Source organism: Salvelinus sp. IW2-2015, linkage group LG4q.1:29 (assembly GCF_002910315.2).
Source record: "Salvelinus sp. IW2-2015 linkage group LG4q.1:29, ASM291031v2, whole genome shotgun sequence".
Classification (NCBI taxonomy): domain Eukaryota; kingdom Metazoa; phylum Chordata; class Actinopteri; order Salmoniformes; family Salmonidae; genus Salvelinus; species Salvelinus sp. IW2-2015.
In genome coordinates, this window is record NC_036842.1 from 45,598,129 (window position 1) to 45,614,511 (window position 16,383).

A 16,383-nucleotide genomic window follows, 5' to 3' on the forward strand; every position below is an offset into this window, starting at 1 on the left:
CAAATGTTTGCTAATTCATAATTTAAAAAAAGTACWTTTACATAAGTATTCAGACTCTTACTCAGTACTTTGTTGAAGCAACTTTGGCAGCGATTACAGCTTACAGATTACATCAAGTCTTCTTGGGTATGGCGCTACAAGCTTGGCACACCTGTATTTGAGGGATTTCTACCATTCTTCTCTGCAGATCCTCTCAAGCTCTGTCAGGTTGGATGGGGAGTGTTACTGCACAGCTATTTTCAGGTCTCTCCAGAGATGTTAGATCGGGTTCAAGTCCGGGCCACTTATGAACATTCAGAGACTTGTCCCGAAGCCACTCCTGGGTTGTCTTGGCTGTGTGCTTATGGTCATTGTCCTATTGGAAGGTGAACCTTCTCCCCAGTCTGACCTGAGCGCTCTGGAGCAGGTTTTCATCAAGGATCTCTCTGTACTTTGCTCCGTTCAATCCTGACTAGTCTCCCAGTCCTTGCCACTGAAAAACATCCCCACAGCATGATGCTGCCACCACCATGCTTCACTGTAGGGATGCTGCCAGGTTTCCTCCAGACGTTACACTTGGCATTCAGGTCAAAGAGTTCAATTTTGGTTTCATAAGACCAGAGAATCTGGTTTCTCATGGTGCCTTTTGACAAACTCTAAGCGGGCTGTCATGTGCCTTTTACTGAGGAGTGGCTTCCGTCTGGCCACTCTACCATAAAGGCCTGATTGGTGGATTGTTTCAGAGATGATTGTCCTTCTGGAAGGTTCTCCCATCTCCACAGAGGAACTCTAGAGCTCTGTCAGAGTGACCATCGGGTTCTTGGTCAGAAATTCTTGCAGAATTGTTTACCTTTCCTCAGATCTGTGCCTCGTCTCAGAGCGCTATGGACAATTCCTTCGACTTCATGGCTTGGTTTTTGGTCTGACATGCACTGTCAACTGTGGGACCTTATATAGACAGGTGTGTGCCTTTCCAAATCATGTCCAATCAATTTAAATTTACCACAGCTGGACTCCAATCAAGTTGTAGAAACAACTCAAGGATGATTAATGGAAACAGGATGCACCTGAGCTCAATTTCGAATCTCATAGCAAAGTGTTTGAATTCTCTGTTTATTATTTTTAATACATTTGCAAAAAATTCAAAAAAAAACTGTTTTTGCTATTTCATTATGGGGTGTTGTGTGCAGATTGATGAGAGAAAAAATAATACTTTAATCAATTTTAGAATAAGGCTGTAACGTAACAAAATATGGGAAAAGTCAAGGGGTCTGAATACTTTCCGAAAGCACTTTAAGACACGGAGTACTTCAAAGTGTGCCTTAACTGGCAGGGAAGGATGACTGGCTGGGATTAAGTAGAGGGGAGCTACCATCAACCACACTGTACAACAGGACAGATTCAGATTTGGGGTGTTTGTCATGGAGGTGAGCTGATGACATTACTGAATCACTACATTACATGTTTTACCTAATGTCTTACATACAATCAATGGCCAATTTATTAGGTACACCCATTTAGTACCGGGTCAGACCCCCCTTTGCCTCCAGAACAGCTTGAAGTCTTTGGGGCATGGATTTGACAAGGTGAGGCGTTCAAATGTTGCTCAATTGGTATCAAGAGAACTAACGTGTGCCAGGAAAGCATTCCATACACCATTACACCACCTCCACCAGCCTGTACCGTTGACACCAKGCACGAATGGGCCACGGACTCATATGCTGCTTACGCCAAATCCTGACTCTGCCGTCAGCATGACGCAACAGGAACCGGGATTCGTCGGACCAAGTGATTTATTTCCACTCCTCAATTGTCCAGTGTTGGTGATCGCGTTCCCACTGGAGCGGCTTYTTCTTGTTATTAGCTGATAAGAGTGGAACCTGGCCTTTTCTGAGATACTGGAACCGGCGCGACTGGCACCGACGATCGCTCAAAGTCGCTTCGGTCACTTGTTTTGCCCATTCTAAAGTTCAATCGAAGAGTAACTGAACGCATCAATGCCTGTCTGCCTACTTTATATAGCAAACCACGTGACTCACTGTCTGTTGGAGCGAATCATGTTCGTGATCGGGGTGGTGTACCTAATAAACTGTCTACTGAGTGTATACTGTATGTGTGAATGACCTTTATGTCATAATGGACATTCATGAATTGCAATTAAATTGACACATTTTTTGGAGTTGAAGGAATTAGCACTTTTGATGAAGTTGCACGAATTACATCTAAGTCCTGTTATCCAGTCAATTAAAATAATAATTCACTTTTTTTTATGTGGCAACATTAAATAAACAAATTGGTAATTCAGTTTTTTCTTTCAGTCTTCCAAGCGAACACAAACTGCTCAATATGTGCACATCATTATACACACAGAGATGCCCAATGTATGACAAACTGGGTTTGGTCTGTTATGTCATATACAAATAGCTTATGAAAATGGGTAACTCAAGTTTTGCACCCATTTATGCTTGGATGTTGGCCTCTTCATCAAAATTGAAAACTGAGGGGTTAGACCTTTTCATCACAGTGTAGGCAGGCACAACTCCGGACAGTTGTTGGCATACTCCCATGTCTACAGTGACTCCATACTGAATGATGAATCCCCAATGATACATCCCACCTGATGTGTTACCAAACAAAATTATCCCACTCTAACATCTTATTCAATGGTTTAATGTCAAATATGATGGCCGTTAGTAACCTCATCAGAAACATTTCTGTTTAAATAATGCTTCTGTCAGTGTTATGTGTTTGTTATTCATTCTGCAGATTGAATGCATTTTCATATGAGTTGATTCTTTCTTTCAAATCAACATTTTAGTTTTTATGCAAATCAATGGTTGTAAAAGTCAGCCATATGTTTTTAGAATAATGTGCACTCGTTTTGAGGTTTGTTTGACAATCAATGCAAAATGATGTGAACAACAAATTTAAATGCATTTGTATATGAGTGGATTGTTTCTATCAAATTAACACTTTACTTTTTTGAAAAGAATGAACTCGCAAAGCATACAGCAATGGTTCGTACTGAACTGGATACAGTTAAGAAAACCGTCTCTGACATGGAACAAGGCTTGTCATCATGCTCGGACGACACGAATACACCACAAACCATGGTTAACAAGCTCGAAACTGATGTGGCTAGCCTTAAGGAACAATGCATACATTTACAAGGTCATATGCGGTCAATCATATCATTCCAATTTTCATTCTAGCGGAGCAGTAAAGAAATACCGTTCACAATGTCAAGTGTAGAGGCAGACTCAGCAGACCATTTCATTATAGTAGTAGGAAGACTGTATAATACCAGGGGTGGATAAATAACCCAATTGTCATACTTCAGTAAAAGTAAAGACACCTTAATAGAAAATGACTCAAGTAAAAGTGAGTCACCCAGTAAAATACTACTTGAGTAAAAGTCTAAAAGTATTTGCTTTTAAATATACTTAAGAATCAAAAGTACATGCAATTGCAAACATATACTTACAGTTGAAGTCGGAAGTTTACATACACTTAGATTGAAGTCATTAAAACTCGTTTTTCAACCACTTCACACATTTCTTGTCAACAAACTATAGTTTTGGCAAGTCGGTTAGGACATTTACTTCGTGCATGTCACAAGTCATTTTTCCAACAATTGTTTACAGACAGATTATTTCACTGATTCACCGTATCACAATTCCAGTGGGTCATACGATTACATACACTAAGTTGACTGTGCCTTTAAACAGCTTGGAAAATTTCAGAAAATTATGTCATGCTTTAGGAGCTTCTGATAGGCTAATTGACATAATTTGAGTCAATTGGAGGTGTACCTGCAGATGTATTTCAAGGCCTACCTTCAAACTCAGTGCCTCTTTGCTTGACATCCTGGAAAATCAAAAGAAATCAGCCAAGACTTCAGAAAAAAAATTGTAGACCTCCACAAGTCTGGTTCATCCTTGGGAGCAATTTCCAAACGCCTGAAGGTACCACGTTCATCTGTACAAACAATAGTACGCAAGTATAAACACCACAGCCGTCAAACCGCTCAGGAAGGATATGCGTTCTGTCTCCTAGAGATGAACGTACTTTGGTGTGAAAAGTGCAAATCAATCCCAGAACAACAGCAAAGGACCTTGTGAAGATGCTGAAGGAAACAGGTAAAAAAGTACCTATATCCACAGTAAAACGAGTCCTATATCGAGAGTCAATTTAAAGGAGAGCCAACAGAGAGAGGGCGTGTGAGAGAGAGATGGATTAAAGAGAGGGATGAGAGAGAAGAGTGTGTGTGAAAGAGAAGAGGGTATGATGCATGTGCATGTGTGTTCAGGCCTCACCAGTAGACTGTACGATAACATCCGTTACACTGGTTCCGAAACCAGTATTCTTGTCTGAGCTGGACGTCGCGTGAAAGGACCCGCGTATCTGGCTTCAAGAAGTACTGTGGTTGCTGATGCACACTCAAGGCCTAGTGTGTGCATGTTAGCTGTGATGACTTTCCTGCACAAACTGCATTCTCAGGTAGTCATAGACAGGCTCCTGGTAGCATAAAATAGTTGGCATATACATTGTGTTGTTTAATATTTGTATCTGCCGATATTCTATATACGTATTTAGTGATTTATTTGAGCTTTTGTGCTAGTATCTCAACTGGCGCTATTTTAAGTTCACAACCATGCAACTCCACACTTTACCACAGGGTGGCGGCAGAGTGTCCTTTATGTGAGTGGAAGCTGAGCTTGAGTGCTCCTTTTGAGAGAAAACAACATGGGGACAGGAGCACCTCAGGAGGGAGAGGAGAGTGAAGACGAAGATGATGGAGGCAAACAGAGGAGAGCCATGTGCCCTACAACCAGAAGCAGCTAGTTTTTGAGATGGCGCCATCGGCTAAGACACTTAAGGGAGGACGGTCACATGTGTTACTGAGGCAGAGGTCCCGCGTTCGCGTCAGGTATGGGTCGAATCGGGGGGGAGCGGTACTCGCTAATCAAGCAGGATGATATCCTTTATAGTGGAGACTTTTCTCAGGACTCTTTTGTTGAAGACGTCAAAAATGTATGTTGGTCTGATATGTATAAGGAGGAGAATCCTGATGCAGCACTTATACTTGCCAATTGTTGACAAGCATGCACCAGCTGTGAGAACTGTTAGAGCCCCCTGGATCGATTATGAATTGAAAAATGTATGGTTCAAAGAAATTATGCAAAAAAAGTAGCATATAAGTCAGGCTACTCAACTTAACAAAGAAAAGTAGAAATTATATTACCAAAACAAGATTTCATTCAAAGCTGTTCCTTGTAAAAAAAAAAAAATAGCAATGTATTAGCTCCACATGAAGATATTGACTAATGAAACTCCATGTTTCTGTAAATGAAATGTCAACAAAATAAATATATAATCCATTACTGATATCTTCAATATCCCGACCTCAGTGGCTACAGACAGTGCTACAATCATTTCTCCCACGCGTTAGTTAGTGTCATGACGCTGGCCTGGGAGTAGGTTTATGACCGTCATAAATACCTCTCCCCCCTTTTTTCCTCTCTCTACCCTACTGATGTGACTATTGAAAATCCCTTGGTTAACATAGAGATTCTGGGAACATCAGAAGGTGGGGGGAAATGAACCATATTTTGGTAATCCAACCAGTTGAACATATGTGTTGGTACTTAATGAATATGATGTCAGTTCGGTTGTCATCTGAGACATTCTCCTCAATGATAGGATGACATAACTTGTACAGTGGAAAGTCTACACATTATAGTTATCAGATTCACATGGAATTGTTGTGCAATTTAAATGTTTGAATATGAAATTATTTGTGAGGGGATGAAATGTGATTTTAGCTTCTAAAATGTGAGAATTGGGTTTTCAGCAGTGAATTAGGCCCGACTCAGTGGCCCGCCCACGTGAAGAGACATTGGTTATAAACTATGAAACACGCCCTCCTCTCCCTTCCTATATAAAGCCTTAATGACAATATAACTTCCTGTTCCGGGTACATTAGGATGACGATCCGATGTCAGAAGGGTTCACATAATAACTACAGAACGAAGCCAACTTCAGCGTGAGCTTTGGTTGCGAATGGTATGAACTTTGAACTCTTATTCACTACAGAAGTGATACCTCATAGCCGTTGAGTTAGCAACAGCAGCTGCAAACGTGGGCTAGGAAAGAACAGACAGAGTATCCCGTCTACCACAAAACGACGTTACTACAACGTATTCAATTTACCACCAGAGACATTCTTCCGAGGACAGGAAGATCTCTGTTGGCCAACACGACCAGCATCTACGACCAACCTACCGAAGCGCAGCTCAGAGTAAATATTTATTGCATTTTCCTTTTCCAAATGGGCGGTAATTTAGAATGCATAAGATTCTTTATTTACGATAGAGTAGCTGCCTACGGCCCGATAGAGACATCGCTTCTCCCTTTGTTCTTCAGTCTTCCTGCTCTTTCACTCAAACTCAACCCACTTTTCTTTGTGTAACCAGCTGTCATATCTGTTTCGTCCGCTAGGGACGTTTTCCTTTATGACATAATTTGTAATCAAGGTATGATTCATTCTGTGTATATGTAATTCTGTGTGATTAGTTAGGTATTTAGTAAATATATAATTCAACCCAATTTTGTATTGCTGATTCAACTTGTTAGCCAGGGTTCGTGAAGATAACCAAGAATTTACAACTTTCAGATGAGACTGAAATAAGGTGACGATTAATATTGACTGCTATTGATGTAAAATATTACTAGGTCTTTAAGAGTTTATTCGGAAGATAACTGCTCTATAAATATTATTTTGTGGTGCCGCGACTTTCTAGTTAATTACATTTACATGATTAGCTCAATCAGTTAATATTAATTACAGAGAAATGATTTTATAGAATAGCATGTCATATCACTTAATCTGGCAGAGTTAACAACACGACATTAGTGAGAGGCTGTAAGCACAAACTATGTCTTATTTCCGTTTGTATAACGTCACATATCAAAACATCAATAAGTGACTGTAATCAACAAAAGGATTTAACCAACTAAGCCATAGCGCCACATTTATTGAGGGAAACAATCGGTTTGTGTATCGTGCTCTACCGGTTTACGGATTCGTTATGATGACGTTGGTCATTTATTTGTAGGCTAGTTTGGAATCAAATACTGTATAGACACAGTACCAGTCAAAAGTTTGGACACATCTACTCATTCAAGGGTTTTTCTTTATTCAAAAAATGTCTACATTGTAGAATAACAGTTGCCAAAAATTGCCAAAGACTCCAGCGACCCTAGTCATAGACTGTTTTCTCTGGTACTGCAAGGAAAGCGTTACTGGAGCACCACGTCTAGGTCCAAAAGGCTTCTTAACAGCTTCTACCCCAAAGTCAAAAGACTCCTGAACAGCTAATCAAATGTCTACCCGGAAAATTTGCATTGTCCCCCCCCACCCCCATTTTTATGCTGCTGCTACTCTCTGTTTATTATCCATACATAGTCACTTTACCTCTACTTACATGTATATATTACTAACCTGTGTCCCCGCACATTTACTCTGCAACGGTACCCCCTGTATATAGCCTAGCTACTGGTATTTTATTGTTGCATTGTACTGTAAGGTCTACTACACCTCAATTTAAATTGATTTGATTTGAATTGAATCATGTAGTAACCAGAAACGTGTTAAACAAATGAAAATATATTTTATATTTGAGATTCTTCAAATAGTCACCCTTTGCCTTTGTCACGTTCTGACCCTAGTTATTGTGTTAATCCTTTGTTTTGTTGGTCAGGACGTGAGCTGGGTGGGCATTCTATGTGTTGTGTTTCTATGTTGGGTTTAATGTGCCTGATATGGTTCTCAATTAGAGGCAGGTGTTTGACGTTCCTCTGATTGAGAACCATATTTAAGGTAGGCTGTTCTCACTGTTTGTTTGTGGGTGATTGTCGCTGTGTCTGTGTTTATTGCACCACACGGTACTGTCTCGTTCGTTCGTTCGTTCCTGTTCATGCGTGCTTCGTTATATGTAGTTTGCATGTTCAGGTCAGTCTACGTTGTTTGTTTGTTATTTTGTAAACATTCAAGTATAGTTCGTGTCAGTGTTCGTCGTGTCTAATAAATTCATTATGTCTACATACCTCGCTGCACATTGGTCATCTGATCCCTCTCTCCTCTCCTCGTCTGAGGAGGAGGACGACGTAGAATGCCGTTACAGCCTTGATGACAGCTTTGCACACTCTTGGCATTCTCTCAACCAACTTCATCTGGAATGATTTTCCAACAGTTTTGAAGGAGTTCCCACATATGCTGAGCAGTTGTTGGCTGCTTTTCCTTCACTCTGCTGTCTGACTCATCCCAAACCATCTCAATGTGGTTGAGGTTGGGTGATTGTGGAGGCCAGGTCATGTGATGCAGCACTCCATCACTCTCCTTCTTGGTAAAATAGCCCTTACACAGCCTGGAGGTGTGTTGGGTCATTGTCCTGTAGAAAAACAAATGATATTCCCACTAAGCCCAAACCAGATGGGATGGCGTATCGCTGCAGAATGCTGCAGGAGCAATGCTGGTTAAGTGTGCCTTGAATTCAATATAAATCACAGACAGCGTCACCAGCAAAGCACCTTCACACCATCACACCTCCTCCTCCTCCATGCTTTACAGAGGGAAATACACATATGGAGATCATCCGTTCACCTACATCGTGTCTCGCAAAGACAAGAATCTCAAATTTGGACTCCAGACCAAACGACAAATTTCCACCGGTCTAATGTCCATTGCTTGGGTTTCTTGGCCCAAGCAAGTCTCTACTTCTTATTGGTGTCCTTTTAGTGGTGGTTTCATTGCAGCAATTCGACAATGAAGGCCTGATTCACGCAGTCTCCTCTGAACAGTTGATGTTGAGATGTGTCTGTTACTTGAACTCTGTGAAGCATTTATTTGGGCTGCAATTTCTGAGGCTGTTAACTCTAATCCTCTGCAGCAGAGGTAACTCTGGGTCTTTCTTTCCTGTGGCGGTCCTCATGAGAGCCAGTTTCATCATAGCGCTTGATTGTCTTTGCGACTGCACTTGAAGAATCTTTCAAAGTTCTTGAAATGTTCCGTATTGACTTAACGTAATGATGGACTTGTTGTTTCTCTTTGCTTCTTTGAGCTGTTCTTGCCATAATTTGGACTTAGCCTTATTTGGTAAAATACATTATTCTGTATACATAACTTGTCACAACACAACAGATTGGCTCAAACGCATTCAGAAGGAAAGAAATTAGACAAATTAACATTTAACAGGGCACACCTGTTAATTGAAATGCATTCCAGGTGACTACCTCATGAAACTGGTTGAGTAAATGTCAAGAGTGTGAAAAGCTGTCATCAAGGCAAAGGGTGGCTACTTTGAAGAATCAAAAATATATTTAGATTAGTTTATCACCTGTTTGGTTACTGCATGATTCCATATGTGTTATTTCATAGTTTTGATGTCTTCACTATTATTCCACAATGTAGAAAATAGGAAAAATAATGAATAACCCTGGAATGAGTAGGTGTTCTAAAACTTTTGACCTGTAGTGTATGTACACACACTACATGTTAATGTTTTTAAATATCTGTAAGTTGTAAAGTCCTTTGTCTGTAATGTATTTTTTGTTATGTGTCGACCCCAGTAAGAGTAGCTGTCGCCATTGGCGTCTGCTAATGTGGATCCTAATGAATCAAATCAAGATATTCAAACTGTTAAGTGGGTAGTGTATCTTATTACAGATTTCAAGCCAGACCTCCTCAAATTCCTTACCTAAATCGTTTTCTCACATCCTTTGAAGAGGGATAAAAGTGGATTCACATTGTCTTAATGTCAGGTACATCTTAGCAAATCATTCCTTTGATAGGTATAGATGTGTTTATTAATTCTTCAACTTCTGATAACTGAGATCTCAGCATTTCGGATTGAAGATATCTAAAGAAATCTGTACCAGGGATGTTGTATTCAGTACTGTCACACCCTGACCTTAGAGATCCTTTTTATGTCTCTATTTTGGTTTGGTCAGGGTGTGAGTTGGGGTGGGCATTCTATTTATTGTGTTTCTATGATTTTCTATTTCTATGTTTTCTTTTTCTTTGTGTTTGGCCGGGTGTGGTTCTCAGAGGCAGCTGTCTATCGTTGTCTCTGATTGAGAACCATACTTAGGTAGCTATTTTTTCCACCTGTGTTTGTGGGAAGTTTACTTTGTTTAGGGCACTTAGCCTTTGAGCTTCACGGTTTGTTTATTGTTTTGTTCGGCGTCTTGTTTAATAAAGGAACATGTACGCTCACCACGCTGCACCTTGGTCCTCTTCTTTAAACAGCCGTGACAAGTACGGATTTTGATAAATTACTTCATTGTATTCGATCCACTATGGAACAGGTCAGCAAACCTCCTAAGACCCAGCAAGCACCATCTATAGAGGTCGTCATTGGGCAGGTCAGGATTACAAGAGATAGGCACAAGTAAAGAATACATGTTTGAAATACCTAAGTGCTTTTTACATTTTGCCCATGTCATTAATGTGTTGTACATACTAAAAGGTCTTATTGTAATCACATATGTTGACACAGATTCAAAAACATGAGATTCTTTAGAGGAAAAGGGTAGCTAAATTGAGCTTCAATCTGAACCCATAGTGAGTCCTGTCTATCCAAGGCAGCAAATTACGACTTTGTGCTGATCAATAATGAAGTTGGGCAGACCCAGACCCCCCATATATTCTTGTTTGACAAGTAGAAAACTGAATTCTCTTTTTTTCTACACCATATAAACCTTGCTACATTTTYTTAAAGGCTGGTGTCTACTTAAGTGACAATTCCTGAAAAGCCGGTGTTATATATATTGGCACGGGTGGTTGTTAGGCCCGAGACAAAGTCAATATATTCAACAAACACCGGCTTCATTACAAACTATCATGACACTAGGCGAGACCCAGGTGCAGACACAGGAGGCAGAAGGTTGGAGTCTTACAATGTTTATTAATCCAAAAGGAGTAGGCAAGAGAATGGTCGTGGACAGGCAAAAGATCAAAACCAGACCAGAGTCCAGGAGGTACAGAGTGGCAGACAGGCTCGTGGTCAAGGCAGGCAGAATGGTCAGGCAGGCGGGTACAGAGTCCAGAAACAGGCAAGGGTCAAAACTGCGAGGACTAGAAAAAGGAGAATAGCAAAAAGCAGGACAAACTGGCACAGAGAGACAGGAAACACAGGGATAAATACTCTGGGGAAAATCAGCAACACCTGGAGGGGGTGGAGACAATCACAAGGACAGGTGAAACAGATCAGGGCGTGAAAACAAACATTATTTTGATTCATTTATTCGTACTATTTCATCCTTCCATAAGATATAGTCCTGACACAAATCTAGGGATGCTAGAGACGCGACCAAGTCGTTCGTTATTTTGTTCTGTACCTATGGACTCGACCCAGTCATTCGTTCTTTTTGTTCTGTATCTATATCAAATCAAATGTATTTATATAGCCCTTCTTACATCAGCTGATATCTCAAAGTGCTGTACAGACAGGGCGGGCGACACGATCCAGTCGTTTGTTCTAAATGTTCCATTGCCATACTGACTGGCAACGTTCTCATCCCTTGCTTGCTAGCTAGCCAACTACGGCTAATTTACAGTCACTTCAAAAGTGCTGCCAGAATAATAGCAAATTAGCTTCATTTGCATTTGTTTAAGCTGTTTTCCAGTTAAGATTTATTTGAATACATCCATAGCAATGAGCTTATGATGTGTGACTTTGCCTGGCAGGAAAAAAATTGCTCTCTTGTCTCTCAATCAAGAAAACATACTCCTGACTCGTTTATTCCACCTTTTCGCTTTAGAGTGACACCAAATTACTTGATCCGCTCACACAATTTATTCAAACCATTCTTGGTTTATTGATAAATTCTCAACTTAAAATGTAAGATGCTTCCGTGTTTAAATCCCCTGATTTTTCATTCTTCAGCTTTTTAACTGTTATTGGATCATGCACAGACATGAAATACAACTACTCCCTATTTTCTTATTTCACTGTGCTGTGTAGGTAGGTTATTGAGAAATTAATGAATATGTCCCCAACAATTGCCCCTTGAACCCTGCGATGTGTGTCGTTGATGAACGAATTTATTCATTAACCAATTTAATTATACAAAGCAAACACTCTGTCCGTTTCTAAGAATATGTAAGATCCTTATTTGCATAAAATAGACATAGACCCGTGTCCAAATTAACAATAGTGTTTATTCTCGAGAGATCTCTGACGTGCATATACAAAACTGCTATTTTTATCCCTTCTATTACTAACGCATATACATACACATTAATCTGGATCATCTCCTGAAGCCTTTTACCACAGTTTATTACCACTTAGCTGACAGTTCCAGCCCCCCCCCCCTCAAACCCAGAGGGCTTGAACTATTCTCCCTTATCTCCACAGAGTTATAGCTTAGTGGTTCAACCATAGGTTAATGATCCCTTAGCTTTCTTTAGAGACACACAGACATTCCTTTCTAACCCCTTACATGCTACCTAACAAATAATCCTAATGGTTAAGTTTCTGGGTAGAATTATTTAATCATTTATCTTAACCCTTGATAAAATATTCTAACAGTCGTCAACAAATGTGTTAGTGTTGTAAATTCAGTGTTGTAAATAGACATTTACTCTGAATATGTCTTAGTTTTTTTGTAAACTGAATGTCTACTAATCAGTATACTACTATACTCTCTGTACTCTTTATACTCTGAGGAAACTCATTGGGTGTTTTTTTTGTGACCTGTGTGACCTTATATCACACTGTTTTTGAAAAAGGACATTTTTATCTTTAATAAATTAGTACTTATAATACTGAACAAGAATATAAACACAATATGTAAAGTGTTGGTCCCATGTTTCATGAGCTGAAATAAAAGATCCCAGACATTTTCCATGAGCTCAAAAAGCTTATTTAGCTAAATTGTTGTGCAAACATTTGTTTACATCCCTGTTAGTGAGCATTTCTACTTTGCCAAGATAATACACCCAACCGACAGGTGTGGCAAATCAAAAAGCTGATTGAACAGCATGATCATTACACAAGTCCACTCTAAAATGTGCAGTTTTGTAACACAACACAATGCCAGAGATGTCTCAAGTTTTGAGGAAGCATGCAATTGGCATGCTGACTGCAGGAATGTCCACCAGAGCTGTTGTCAGATAATTTAATGTTAACTTCTCTATCATAGTTCTCTATCATAAGCCCAACATCGTTTTAGAGAATTTGGCAGTACGTCCAACCAACTTCACAAACTCAGACCACTTGTAACCATGCCAGCCCAGGGCACTCCACATTCTTCACCTGCGGGATTGTCAGAGACCTGCCACCCCAGACAGCTGATGAAACTGTGGGTTTGCATAACCAAATAATTTCTGCACTAACTCACCAGGTCTTGACCTTGACCCGACTGCAGTTTGGCGTCGTAACCAACTTCAGTGGGCAAATGCTCACCTTCACTGGCACTCTGGAAAAGTGTGCTCTTCACAGATTAATCCCGGTTTAAACTGTACTGGGCAGTATGGTGTCGTGTGTGCGAGCGGTTTGTCGATGTCAACGTTGTGAACAGAGTGCTCCATGGTGGCGGTGGGGTTATGCTATGGGCAGGCATAAGCTATGGACAACGAACACAATTGCATTTTATCGATGACAATTTGAATGCACAGAGATACCGTGACGAGATCCCGAGGCCCATTGTAGTACCATTCATCCACCATCATCACCTCATGTTTCAGCATAATAATGCACAGTCCTATGTCGCAAGGTCTGTACACAAGCGTGTTCTAATTCCCGCCAATAACCAGCAACTTTGCACAGCCATTGAAGAGGAGTGGGACAACATTCCACAGGCCACAATTAACAGCCTGATCAACTCTATGCAAAGGAGATGTGTTGCGCTGCATTAGGCAAAAATGGTGGTCACAACAGATACTTACTGGATTTCTGATCCACTCCCCTACCTTTTGTTTTAAGGTATCTGTGACCAACAGATGCATATCTATATTCTCAGTCATGTGAAATCCATAGATTAGGGCCTAATTTATTAATTTAAATTGACTGATTTCGTTTTATGAACTGTAACTCAGTAAAATCTTTGAAATTGTTGCATGTTGTGTTTATATTTTTGTTCAGTGTATATGGAGATACACAGAAAAAAAACAAGGGCCTATGATTACCAGCTAACTAGCCTACATCACTATAAATACATCATCACTACAGAAAGACCATGACAATAGAGTTCAACACACTTTGAGTGCCTTGCTATCCATTCATATGTAGTTAGCTAGCATATTCCCGTTTTGAGGCCCATGGATAGTAGAATTTGGGGTACCGTATAAATAAATTCCCCTGCCAGTCTAGCATGGGAGTGTGAACGTGTCGACAATAACCACCACACCCATACAACTCCCCCTATAACTTTTGTGACAGAAAATATCCTACAGACTACTGGCGAGGATGGCGAGGGGAAAGAGTTCACTAATGGGGTCCTCTTCATTTTCTTGGGGCTCCTCATCCTCCATTGCCTGGGTAACCTTCAAAACCGCCCAGGGCCAAGATCGCTACAGCAACCAAGCGGGTGAGATGGAGATGGGTGATCGCTCTACGTGGGATTCATCACCACAGTGCTCCTCTTCTTTGGGGCGGGGTTTCTCTGCAGCTCCTGCCCTCTAACTGGTCAACGGGAGGACTTGCCTGGCGATATGGAGACCAGCATTGTGCCTTACGTGGACAAGACTTTACAACTGATGCACGAGTTTTGGACTATGTGGGCAAGCCTGACGACATGTGAGAACAAGGCTTCTGGCATGAGGACAAGCATTGTGATATGAAGACAGGGCTTATGAGGAAAGCCTACGCAAATCTCCCAATAGTAAATGTTCATAATATGAACATATATGGGTAAGGTATCTGATATGTGAGTGGAATAGGGTGTGGGGTGTGGAGGTGGGTTGAGTGGTGAGTGAAATAGGATGTTTTTTTGGGGGGGGTAAATACAGGGAATTTGCCCTCAGTTTGACTTTAATCGGAGCATCTGAGATATGAGAGGACGATAATTGGACTTTTAGAAGTTCCTTATTATGGATCATATTTATGGCTCCTCAACAACAATCAGGCTGTGTCCCAATTGGCACACTATTCCCTATATAGTGTATTACTTTTGACCAGAGTCAAAAGTAGTACATTAAATAGGGAATAGGATGCCATTTGGGACGCAGTCACAGTCCTATTGAATACACAGTAAGCAACTGCCGTTCTAACTCTGGTATAATAATAATTATTACAGTGCTTCTCTATCCATGCTGTTGCATATGTGACCGACCGGCTCAAATCGGTCTTATGTAGCAAAATTAGAAATTATGTTTTTTACATTGGATAAAAGTAGAGACTCAGAGCTACAAAATGGTATATCATACACTACAGTTGAGGAACAATGGGAAAGTAATTTTGCTTTGAAAGATGATAAACTTGTAAACTCACTTTTGAGAAAATGGCCTTTGAATGTTTTGGTACTACTACTGGAGAGCCATTCAGCATCGTTCACACCCTCTTATGTTTTGGCCCCACCCATCTCTTTAAGGGTTGTTCCCGAGCGTTCTGTACTAACAACAGCTGTCAAGGACCCCAGTAAAGACCTTAATTATACACAGATTCAAAGTAAGTAAGCTAACTTGCTAACTACTTCCAGACACAAATGAGAGAACAGCTCACTGAACATTACTCTCCCTAGCAGAGCTGGTTAGGCTGTTATGTTATCCAGAGCTTTGGTGACTGCAACTGTAATGTCAGATTGTCCATTTGTAAATTCAGAGCATTTCGCTCTCGGAGCGTTCAGAGCACACACTGGAAGCTCTGGCCGATGAGTAGGGTTGATTCTAACATACTGACCTCACAACGGCAGTCAAGCACCCAAGCTAACTGGCTAACATTGGCTAGCTTGCTAGCTACTTCCTGACACATAATGAGAGAACACCGCACTCTGACCATTTTACTCACTCTAGCAAAGCTGGTTAGGTTGTTTTCATGTTATCCAGAGCGTTGGTGACTGTAACTGTGCTGCTGGCAACAATTTAACCCTTTCATGCGTGAGTTCCAAATATCTCTAACGGTCGCCCCAGCGTGAGTTTTTTTATGCACGTGATGTTAGAATGTTCTCTCAATTACAGAATGTGATTGATACGTAACAGTACATTTTAGCCGCGCTGCCCTCAAACCAAAGCACGCAGCCTGTTTATATTTATAGGCTGTTTCAACTTCAATTTCAAATTATTTTCTAACAAGTTTTTATGTTCTAAAATCAGTTTGAATTTAGGTGTGTTCCGCCTCCTCATTCATTCACATAAAAATAGTCATTTTTACTTTTGCGGACAATTAAATTTTTGGGACATTT